The sequence below is a fragment of the Pongo abelii genome, chromosome 21 (assembly GCF_028885655.2).
Source record: "Pongo abelii isolate AG06213 chromosome 21, NHGRI_mPonAbe1-v2.0_pri, whole genome shotgun sequence".
NCBI lineage: Eukaryota > Metazoa > Chordata > Mammalia > Primates > Hominidae > Pongo > Pongo abelii.
The window spans coordinates 45,900,254-45,910,995 of NC_072006.2; the positions used below are offsets into that span (position 1 = coordinate 45,900,254).

General features: G+C 45.1%; 1 non-coding gene across 1 annotated transcript; it reads right to left on the bottom strand.

Moving 5' to 3' along the window:
* Positions 1-267: 267 nt before the first annotated feature.
* Positions 268-373, bottom strand: LOC112130380 (U6 spliceosomal RNA). The gene has a single exon (XR_002912654.1). It is a non-coding gene; the product is annotated as a U6 spliceosomal RNA (small nuclear RNA).
* Positions 374-10,742: the final 10,369 nt, after the last annotated feature.

The following is a 10,742-nucleotide window of genomic DNA, read 5'->3' on the forward strand; positions in this document are numbered from 1 at the left end:
ATTAATGTCATGTGGGATTCCAGAATTGTTTTGTTTTGTTCCAGATATTTGCCTTGCATATATAAAGAAGATGTGGGCATTCTTTGCATGCTGTTTCCCCAGAGACTCATGTAAATGGAGTTGTAATTTCCTGTTGGTAAACAGCAAGTATTTAAATTTAGAATCAGGTGGTAAGGTTGATATGTAGAAGAGTAATAAATTGGATTGCCTTCAAAGCGATACCGTTTCCAGTTAACTGTTAACTCACCAATTTACTGCTTTTCTTTTCTTTCTTTTTTATGCTTCATGAATTTGTGTGTCATCTTCGTACAGGAGCCATGTGCTAATCTCTGCACTGTTCCAATTTTAGTGTTTGTGCTGCCAAAGCAAGCACGGCTTTTCTTAATCATATCAAATATTACATGGTACGTGAAAACAGTATAGATCTGGCTTAAGGTATTTCATGGATGACAGATGGACCCATGTTATAGAGGAATGAAAGATATAAATTAATAAAACATGATCATGATAAGAATAAAACCAAACTAAATCTCCTCTCCAGTGCTTGGCAGCACACTCCAGGAGAGGGTTCAGGCTGTGCGTGGCCCCCCAGCGGTGCTCAGAGATGGCTTAATGGCCTCGGTGACAACAGGAGCCCAGACTGCATAAGATTCTGCCTCTGCAGATGCAGAACAGTAGGGGCCTCTGATGTGCTCGAACATCTGTTTTGGATCTCCATTTCTCCTCAAGAAGAGACTCCTTTTTAAAAATTATTTTTTTGAAGCTGGATTACTTACTGATTTCCAGAGTCCTCTTACACCTGCCACTTCTGAAGGGAATATTTTGGCCATAATCTTTTAATCTTTCTGGAAAACTAACAAAACATTACCTGTGCCAGGCCTTCCACCAGGAACACCCCATTCTTTCCATCATAGTGCTTTTTAAAGGACTTTATCATTTGTTCTCTGGGTTCGTTTAACTCTTAAACTTACACCGATTTAGCATCTTTGCTGTATTTCCTTGCTATTTCTTATTTCATTCTTTAGATGTTATGCTACATTTCTGTTTGAGTCTTTATAGTATCTTCTTTCTTACCACCTTGTCTTTCTAGAATATTCTCACAATTAATGTTTTGGTTTGTTTTGAGGTAGGCAATCATCAGGACTTGTTTTCTGAGCACTGGTCAGGACCCTGTCTATCTAAATGGTAGGTGGCAAAGAAACTGGCCAAAGCCAGGTAGGACCAGCAATTATAATGCACTTGCATAAGACCCTTCTATCAGTACCATGACAGTTTACAAATGCCATGGCAATGACCTGGAAGTTATCTTATATAATTCTGGGAACTCTCTTCCCTTTTTCCATAAAGTTTGTGAATAACCCACCCCTTATTTAGCAAATAACTAAGAATGGGTATAAATATAGGTAGCCAGCAATCCACAAATGCTACTCTGGACAAATCTGTCTATGGGATGGCCCTGCTCTGTCTATGGAGCAGTCACTTGTCTGTACACTCTTGCTCAAATAAGCTTGCTTTCTTTCATTGTCAGCTCACTCTTGAATTCCTTCCTGAGTGAAGCCAAGGACCCTCCTGAGCTGAGTCCCAATTTTGGGATTTGCCTGTATCAGCCTGGTGACCCAGATGGGACAAACAGTGGGAACAAGATGAATGGGACAAAGTGACTCAGTACAGATCGGAGTTGTGGAGCTGTAACACTATGAAGCTGTAACTCTAGGGCAGTTTGCACTGTAGAGTTGTGCCTAAAGGACTCTTTTCAGAGCCATCATCTTTCCTGGCAACTCGCAAGACAAGGGAGCCTGAGGGAAACCTTCACCCAATCCCCAAATAAAGACAGATTGGCACCATTTGACTTCCACACACGAAGGTCAGTCTTCCCTTTGTTCCCCCTCAATATTGACCTTTTTGGGTGAGCCAGGGAATGGGAACTGAGTCTCTGGCTTGGTAGCTCATTGTCCCCCATCATCTGAGTGTCCCGAATGGCAGCAGGCCTGGCATGTCCTTGTCATCCTTTCTTCTGGACCTTCCTTTTTCCTTTAGTGTCTAATGACCACTATTTTACTTTTACATTTATTTTGTTGTTGCATTTGTGGTCTTTCCTTTAGATATTTGGGCAATTGTTTCTGTTCAATATAAGGAAAGACACTTTTCATGTTTGTTTTTAACCCCTTCTTTTCTAATTTTGAGAGGTCCCCTGTTGTCCTGACTCTGGGATGGCTGACTCTGGTGTTGAAGTCCTAGACTCAAGTGATCTGCCCGTCCTGGCCTTTCAAAGTGCAAGGATTACAGGTGTGCGCCACTGTGCTTAGCCATGTGCCTTTTTCTTTGTCTGATTTGGCTTTATGCAAGGAGAAATTTGGTTGGTTTTCAGAGGATCCAGGAAAGTTTACAGAGAAGTTTGTTTAGTCGATTGTGTTCTTTGACTTAACGTGGCATGACTTGCAAATATTATTGTCTACTTGCTGTAGCGTAGAGGAGAAACAGAGGATTCTGAGTACTGCTCATGAATATGCAAATGGAGTGGCAACTGGTAACTAAGGTTATGCCATTTATCATGTGAGGGGAGATGCAGCTCTAGATCTGGTCCCTCAGTGGGATTACCAGAGGGGTTCCCAAGATCTTGAACACAGAAGTCACATGGTAACTTGTTTAACAGGAGGTATGGAAAAGTGTGTGGTTAAGCCAGTTAATTATGACAAGGTTAGAGAAGTAACTCAGAGGAAGGACAAAAATCTCACTCTATTTCAGGACCGTTTGGTTGAGGCAAGCAGGAAATATGCTAAGTGTAGACCCAAACTCCCTGGAAGGGTGAGCTCTCCTGGGTATGCATTTAATTACTTAATATGCCCCTGGCATTATGAGGAAGTTACAAAAGGCAGAAATGGGACCTCAAACTCCCATGAGTCAACTCTTGTACATGGCCATTGGGTTTACAACAACAGGGACAGAGCAGAGGAAGCAGAGAAAACCAAAATACAAAGCCAGAAAGCCCAATTGTTAGTGGCTGCCTTAAGCCATCTGCTGCCTCAAGGTTATTCATCCCAGGGAAGTGTTGCAAGATTGGTGTCTGGGCTGCCCAGACGATAGCCCCCTGAGCCAGAATCAGTATGCCCCTTGCTGGCCCCTGAGCCAGAATCAGTGTGCCTACCATAAGCAAGAGGGCCATTGGAAAAGGGACTGCCTCAGGCTCCAAGGGGAATCTGGGCCACTCAAACCCCTAATGGCCAAGACAACAGAGAACTGACGGGACCTGAGGTTCCCTATGGCTCCCACTGGACACCTTACCATCTCCACAGAGGAGCCTTGGGTAACTCTTGATGTGGCAGGTAAGAATACTGAGTTCTTATTGGATATGGGAGCAGCCTTCTCAGTTCTGACCCATTTCTCAGGGCCACTGTCTTTCTACTCTTGTACCATACTGGCGGTACAAGAGTACCACCTTGTACAAGGTACATGATTGATAGCCAGCCAAAAATTAGGAGATTCACCCATCCCCTTGGTTGCACTGTAGGGGATCATATGTTTTCCCACATGTTCTAGCTTATGTCTCAGTGCAGTATTCCTTTACTTGGAAGAGACTTACTTTTCCAATTACAGGCCACAGTTCAATTTGGAGAGCCCCACAAAAAGGCAGTAGGCCGGGAAGGGGCACTACTTCTAGCTCTAAGTGCTTGACTTACTACAGATAAAGAAAAGACCTTCCTTCCACTGCATATTACTTCTCAAGTAGACTCTTCTGTTTGGGACAAAGAAGTTCCTGATAGAGCTGTTAATGTTTTACCCATGGAAAAAACAATATCCTTTGAGACCTGAAGCAAAAGGGGGGATACAGCCCCAGATAGAAAAGTTTCTAAAGTAAGGACTATTACAACCCTGTCAGTCCCCATGTAATACTACCATCCTGCCTGTAAAGAAACCAAGTGAGGAATACAATTTCTTCAGGATCTGAAGGGAGTTAATGAGGCATTAGTTCCAGTCCACCCAATAGTTCCTAACCCTTATACAGTATTGACCTAAGTCTCTGAACATGCTAATTGATTAATGGTATGAGACTTAAAGGATGCTTTCCTTTTTATACCTTTGCGCCCAGACTCCTAGTATATTTTAGCTTTTGAATGGACTGATCCAGACGCTCATGCTACATCTCTGTTTACCTGGAATGTCTTTTCCCAAAGCTTTAGGGTCAGTCCTCATCTCTTTGGGGATGTATTGGCAAAATAATTAAGGGAACTACAGTTAATGAATTGATCCCTCCTAAAATATATGGATGACCTATACATTTCCAGCCCTACTAGGGACGACTCTGATAAAAATATAATTCAGGTCCTTACTTTCTTGGGAAAATAAGGGTATCGGGTATTCCCCCACAAGGCCCAGACTTCTGTGCAAAAGGTTAAATACTTGGGATACATGCTCATTCCTGGAACAAGGACAATAGCCCAGGAATGAAAAGAGACCATTCTGGCACTGCAGTGCCATCAGACTAAGAAACAGTTAAGAACCTTTTTGGGAATGGGTGGATTCTGCCATATCTGGATTCCCTGGTTTGGGGTCATAGCAAAACCACTCTATGAAGCTCTAAAAGGGAATGATCACGAGCCTTTGAACTGGGATGGAACCTGCCAACAGGCATTCCTAACCTTAAAAGAAAATCTGGGAACAGCCCCTGCTTTGTGACTCCCAAACTTAGAAAAACCTTTCACTCTCTATGTGGCTGAAAAACAAGGGACAGCTTTGGGTGTTCTAACTCAAAGGCTAGGGAATAATCCTAGACCAGGGCTTGTTTCTCTAAACAGCTAGATCAGGTGGTGGCCAGACAGCCAGGATGCTTGTGAGCTGTGGCCACCACCACTCTATTGGTAGAAGAAGCCAGGAAGTCAGCCAGGCGCAGTGGTTCACGCCTGTAATCTCAGGAGTTTGGGAGGCCGAGGCGGGTGGATCACGAGGTCAGGAGATCGAGACCATCCTGGCCAACATGGTGAAACCCCATCTTTACTAAAATACAAAAAAATTAGCCAGGTGTGGTGGCATGCGCCTGTAGTCCCAGGTCCCAGCTACTCAGGAGGCTGAGGCAGGGGAATTGCTTGAACCCAGGAGGCGGAGATTGCAGTGAGCCAAGATTATGCCACTACACTCCAGACTGGCAACAGAGCAAGACTCTGTTTCAAAAAAAAAAAAAAAAAAGCCAGGAAGTCTTCCTTGGGACAAAAACTAGATGTCATTACTTTCCCCCCTCAATCAAGTACACTAGGTCCTAGAGCAAAAGGACATTAATGGCTAACAGGGAGTCAGTTGCTCAAATATTAGACCCCTCTGCTCGACACCCAAGAGTTTACCCTTAAAGTATGTCAGGTTTTAAATCCTGCTATTCTGTTGCTGGACTCCATGTCCCAAGAACAGAGGAAACCATGGAACAGACCTACTCTAGCAGGCCTGACCTTAAAGATAAGTCCTTGCCTAACCCTGATGTTAAATGGTTTACACACACACACACACACACACACACACACACACACATATATATGCATACACACATACTTTTTTTTTTGAGATGGAGTCTCACTGTGTAGCCCAAGTTGGAGTGCAATGGCACGATCTCGGCTCACTGCAACCTCCACTCCAGGGCTCAAGCAATTTTTGTGCCTTGAATCAGTAAATATATTGACTCTTAAGTCTTTTCCCAATCAGAGATCCCTAATTAGAGTGATTAATTCCACTTTTTTAGCAGAAGTCTGAGGAGGTAAAGCTTTGGCCTCAATAACTTCTTGTTGGCCTGCCTTCTTTACTCTCTCATGAATAAAGCTACTCCCATCAGTAAACCATTTAACATCAGGGTTAGGCAGGGACTTATCTATTCTGGAATAGCAGGGGCTATTCCAGACTATAAAAAGGGCCACCAGGGCCTGTGAACTCTGTGCCTGTAACAACTCAGGAAGCCACCCTATACCCCCACCCCTACTGAAACCTGCACTGGGGAAGACTGGCAAATAGACTTCACCCAAATGCCACCGTATACAGAGGACTGAATTATTTGATAGTACTTATAATAATTTCATCAGGTGGATAGAAGCTTTCCCCACAAGGACAGAAAAAGCACTGGAAGTGTCCACATTGTTATTTAAAAAAAATCATCCCAAGTTTTGAATTACCAAAATATTTGCAAAGGGATAAGAGACCTTCCTTCACAGCTAAGGTGACCCAGCAGGTTTCCTCAGCCTTAGGCATTATCTATCATCTTCACTCCTCCTAGAGGCCTCAATCCTTAGGTAAGGTAGAAAAAGCCAATCATGTTTTAAATAGGACATTAGCAAAACTGTCAGGAGACCTCAGAGACCTGGGTCTCTCTCCTTTCCATGGCCCTTTTGTGCATAAGGATGGCTCTGAAGAGAACCTTAAAACTTAGCCCATTTGAAATGGCCTATGGGAGGCCCTTTTTTAACTTCAGACTTCCTGTTTGATGAGGAGACACATAGAATGCTTACTCATATTAACTTAGACCAGGTTCAAAAGGCCCTTCAAGAATATGGAAATAAGGTATTTCCCTTTTTCACAAATGAAAAAAAATAGCTCCCCTGTTCAACCAGGAGACAGAATCCTATTAAAAACTTGGGAAGAAGGATCCCCTGAGGATCAATTATAACCAAAATGGAAGGTAACCTACCAGGCATTGTTAAGCATCCCCACTGCTGTTAAACTTCAGGGAGTCACTAGCTGGGTACACTTGTCCAGAATTAAACCTGTTTCTCATAAGTCCCCACAGGCACAAGAGGAGGACACTATGCCCACAAAATCAGTAGGAGGCAGTGACAGAGGATGGACCTCCATCCTTCTACAACCCTTTACGATTAAAGAGGAGTATATAATCTCTTCAGGGGTAATGAGGTAGCAGATCAGCAGGGCTTGTTTTCTGAGCACTGGTCATAACCCTGCTGATCAGGACAGGATGTAGCAAAGAAACCAGCCCAAACCAGGTAGGACTAGGAGTTTTACTACATTTGCACAAAGACACTCCCATAAGTGCATGACACTTTACAAATTCCGCAGCAACATCTTGAAGTTACTTTATATGGTTCCAGGAGCTCCCTGCCCCTTTTCTAGAAAGTTTGTGAATAACCTGTTCCTTATTAAGCATATAATTAAGAGTGAATATAAAGATAGCTAGTCCATGAGCGCCACTCTGCCTATGGGATAGCTCTGCTCTGTCTACGAAGCAGCCATTTTCCTGTACATGTTGCTCAAATAAACTTGCTTTCTTTTACTGTTGGCTCACTCTTGAATTCTTTCCTGGGTGAAGCCAAGAACCCTCCCAAGCTGAGCCCCAGTTTTTGGGTTTGCCTGCATCAGTTCTACATTTCATTCTCATGCCATTCTAGTACAAACATGAAGTGTAGGGGTGAGGTGGGAGGCAATAAAGATAGTCCTTCCAAAGCCTTGTATTTCCACCAGGACTCTTGGCAGCAAATCCCTTTCCTTTATTGGTTGGCCTCCTTCCCCACAGTGCTGTAACCAGCTGGTTGAATTTAAGGCTTAGTTGAAGTCTGAAACCTTGATTTTAGTGGCACCAACCTGTGGGCTTAGGAGATGTATTCCTCCCCTCCAGTTGCACCTGGTAAACCCAAAATTAGACAACTGTATTAATCCAGGATTTGAGGTTGTTACAGAAGGAAATAAGGCAGGAGAGGATTCTTAGGATCTAAGTTGGCTAGGAGAAGAAATGAAACTAGGAGAAGACTGATAGAATGCAGAAGGGTCCCAGGACTTGTTTCTGAGGGACAGTCATGGGTGAGCACAAGGAGTGTGAACAGGTAGTGGAAAAGGTCCTCAAAGATGAGGCAATCAAATGACTTGATTAATGGTTTATTCCCTAAAGCTCTGAAGCACATGGAGTGGCTCATTTGGGCTGCTGCAGAAACCATGGGTAAGAGAACATGGCGAGGTACTATAGAGCCTACCACCCCAAGTCAAGGAGAGCCACAAGTTTCAGTGTATGCAAATACGAGGTCAGCGCCGGTTTGGGGAATAGGAAAGACGCAGGGACTGTGTCGACTTTTGGAGGCCAGTCCAGAAGTCGAGTCCAAGCGATGGCAGGAGCTACCCCCCAGACCTGAGCACCTCTCCTAACAGCAGCTCAGGCAAAGGCCACGTCCCGGAACAGTTGGCTGCACAGGTCACGTGACGCGCCCCAAGCCCGGCTCTATTTGGCTGCAGGAGCGCTCTGTCGCCTGCCTCGGACTCTGTTTCCCAGAAGCCTTCCTGGAAACTACATTTCACAGGGGGCTTTGCGGCGCCTACTTCCTCCTGGCTCATTAGATGGGACTGGTGCCGTTGGCCGGACGTTTTTGGGAGCTTCACAGGCTGATGGGGAAGGGCGAAACCTGCTCGATTAAAACAACCCGCATCTCGAGGCGGGGAAGCGAGTCACGGCTCGGCCCCTCCCTTTGTGAGGAGAACCAGGCTGGCCTCGGGGTCCCCTGGGCAATGGAGTACCGTGAAGGTCTCCAAGTCCCGCTAGCACTCGCGGGGGGGTCCCGAGTGGGACTGGAACCAGCGCGAAAAAGGCGGGGCTGCGCGGATCTCCTACAGCAGCTCCTCCCTCCCGCCAGGGGGTGCTGCGCATGTACGTTTTCCCATCTCTACCTCTTGGTTATCCCTCAGCGGAGGTTTTTCTTTTACTCTGTACAGTTTTCAGCATCCCTCAAGCTGATATTTCGATTAAACAAATTTTAGAATTCTGAGAAAAGGCGAAATAACGTAAAAGAAACAAATGATATTGGCCCTAAATTACCCTCCAGCCCCTGCTGCTCATCGGACGCTTTATGAGGTTACAAAGAACCATGGCGCTGCGCATATGGGGGATCCATTTTACCCTTCGTACTTAGATCAAGCTGTGATTTCCGCCCTCGAGGAGCGGCTGCTGCTCTTCCGGGTGTGCTCATTTGGGCCCTCAGAACCTTCGGCTCCAGCCCTAGCGTTGTTTGTGCGTTTGAGGACACTCGCTCAGCCAAGCTGCAAGGGTGTCGTTATCATTTTAAGAGGGGAATACGGAGGGCATGGTGGATAAAAGGTGGTTGACCTGCCCAGGCCATACAGCTAGAAGTGCAGTTAGAACTCGGTACAGGTGGAACTGATTCTGATACTTGTCTCAAACTGTTACCAGTGGAGGGTGTTCAGGTTCTTGGTGTCTTGAACAAATAATTGGACAAAACGGCACAAAGCAAAGAAATAATGAAGCAACAAAAGCAGAGATTTATTGAAAACGAAAGTAGATTTCACAAGGTGGGAGCAGGCTGAGCATGGGGGCTCAAGAGCACTGTTATAGAATTTTCTGGGGTTTAAATACTCTCTAGAGGTTTCCATTGGTTAGATGGTGTATGCCCTATGTAAATGAATAGGCTAAAAGTTACAAAGGCATTGTATGCCCTATGTAAATAAGAGGATATTTCGGCGGGGAGTTGTGGCTCACACCTGTAATCCCAGCACTTTGGGAGGCCAAGGCGGGCGGATCATCTGAGGTCAGGAATTCGAGACCATCCTGGTCAGCATGGTGACACCCCATCTCTACTAAAAATAAAAATAAAAATAAATTAGCTGGGCGTGGTGGCATGCGCCTGTAATCCCCTGGTGGCTGAGGCAGGAGAATCGCTTGAACCGGGGAGGCAGAGGTTGCAGTGAGCCGAGATCCCGCCGTTGCACTCCAGCCTGGGTGACAAAGCAAGACTCAAATAAATAAATAAATAAATAAATAGGCTATGTCTTATCATAGCTGAAGTGTTTCATTTGATTTAATTCTAGCAAGTCCTTAAGTTCCCTGCCTCCAGGCCATATTCTGCCTCAAGACCTACCCTGTTTACTTCGTGTAGCATTAGTCTCTTTTTCCCAGGTTTGCTGCTACTTCCTTGGTTAAGACATGATCATCTCGGCTGTACTCACAGTCTCATAAATCCAGTGTTTATTGAGTGTTAGCACCGTACCAGGCACTGTGTTGGGTGCTGGGACATGGTGTTAAACAGGGGCAGACACAACCTTACCTTCATGGTGTTTACAGCCTAATGGGGAAGACAGTTATTGATCACATAATACAAATAAGAATAAAATGTCAAATTGCGATAAATAGAACACCCTCACCCCCAGGATGCTACAAGAGAGAATAATGGAGGAAAATTGATACATTAGATTGATTAGGGAAAGAAAGAAATGTTTGGTCTGAAATGCTTGAAGAAGGCCGAGAAGAAGGAAGCTGTGTAACAGCCAAGAGAAGAGTAGTCCAGGCAGAGGGAGCAGCAAGGGCAAAGGCTCTGAGCAGGGAAGAGCTTGGTGTTTTGCAATTCAAGGAATTCAGAGAAGTCCCTTGTGATTGGAACACAGTGAAGTAGGGGAGAGTGGAACAAATTGAGACTGGCTTTCCTTTTACCAGTCTTACCTCTTCTTTTCTTTTCTTTTTTTGAGACAGAGTTTCACTCTTGTTGCCTAGGCTAGAGTGTAGTGGCACAATCTTGGCTCACCGCAACCTCCACCTCCCAGGTTCAAGCGATTCTCCTGCCTCAGCCTCATGAGTAGCTGGGATTTTAGGCATGCGCTACCACGTCCAGCTAATTTTGTATTTTTAGTAGAGACGGGGTTTCTTCATGTTGGTCAGGCTGGTCTCGAACTCTTGACCTCAGGTGATCCACCCGCCTGGGCCTCCCAGAGTGCTGGGATTACAGGTGTGAGCCACTGCACCCAGCCTAGTCTTGCCTCTTCTAAAC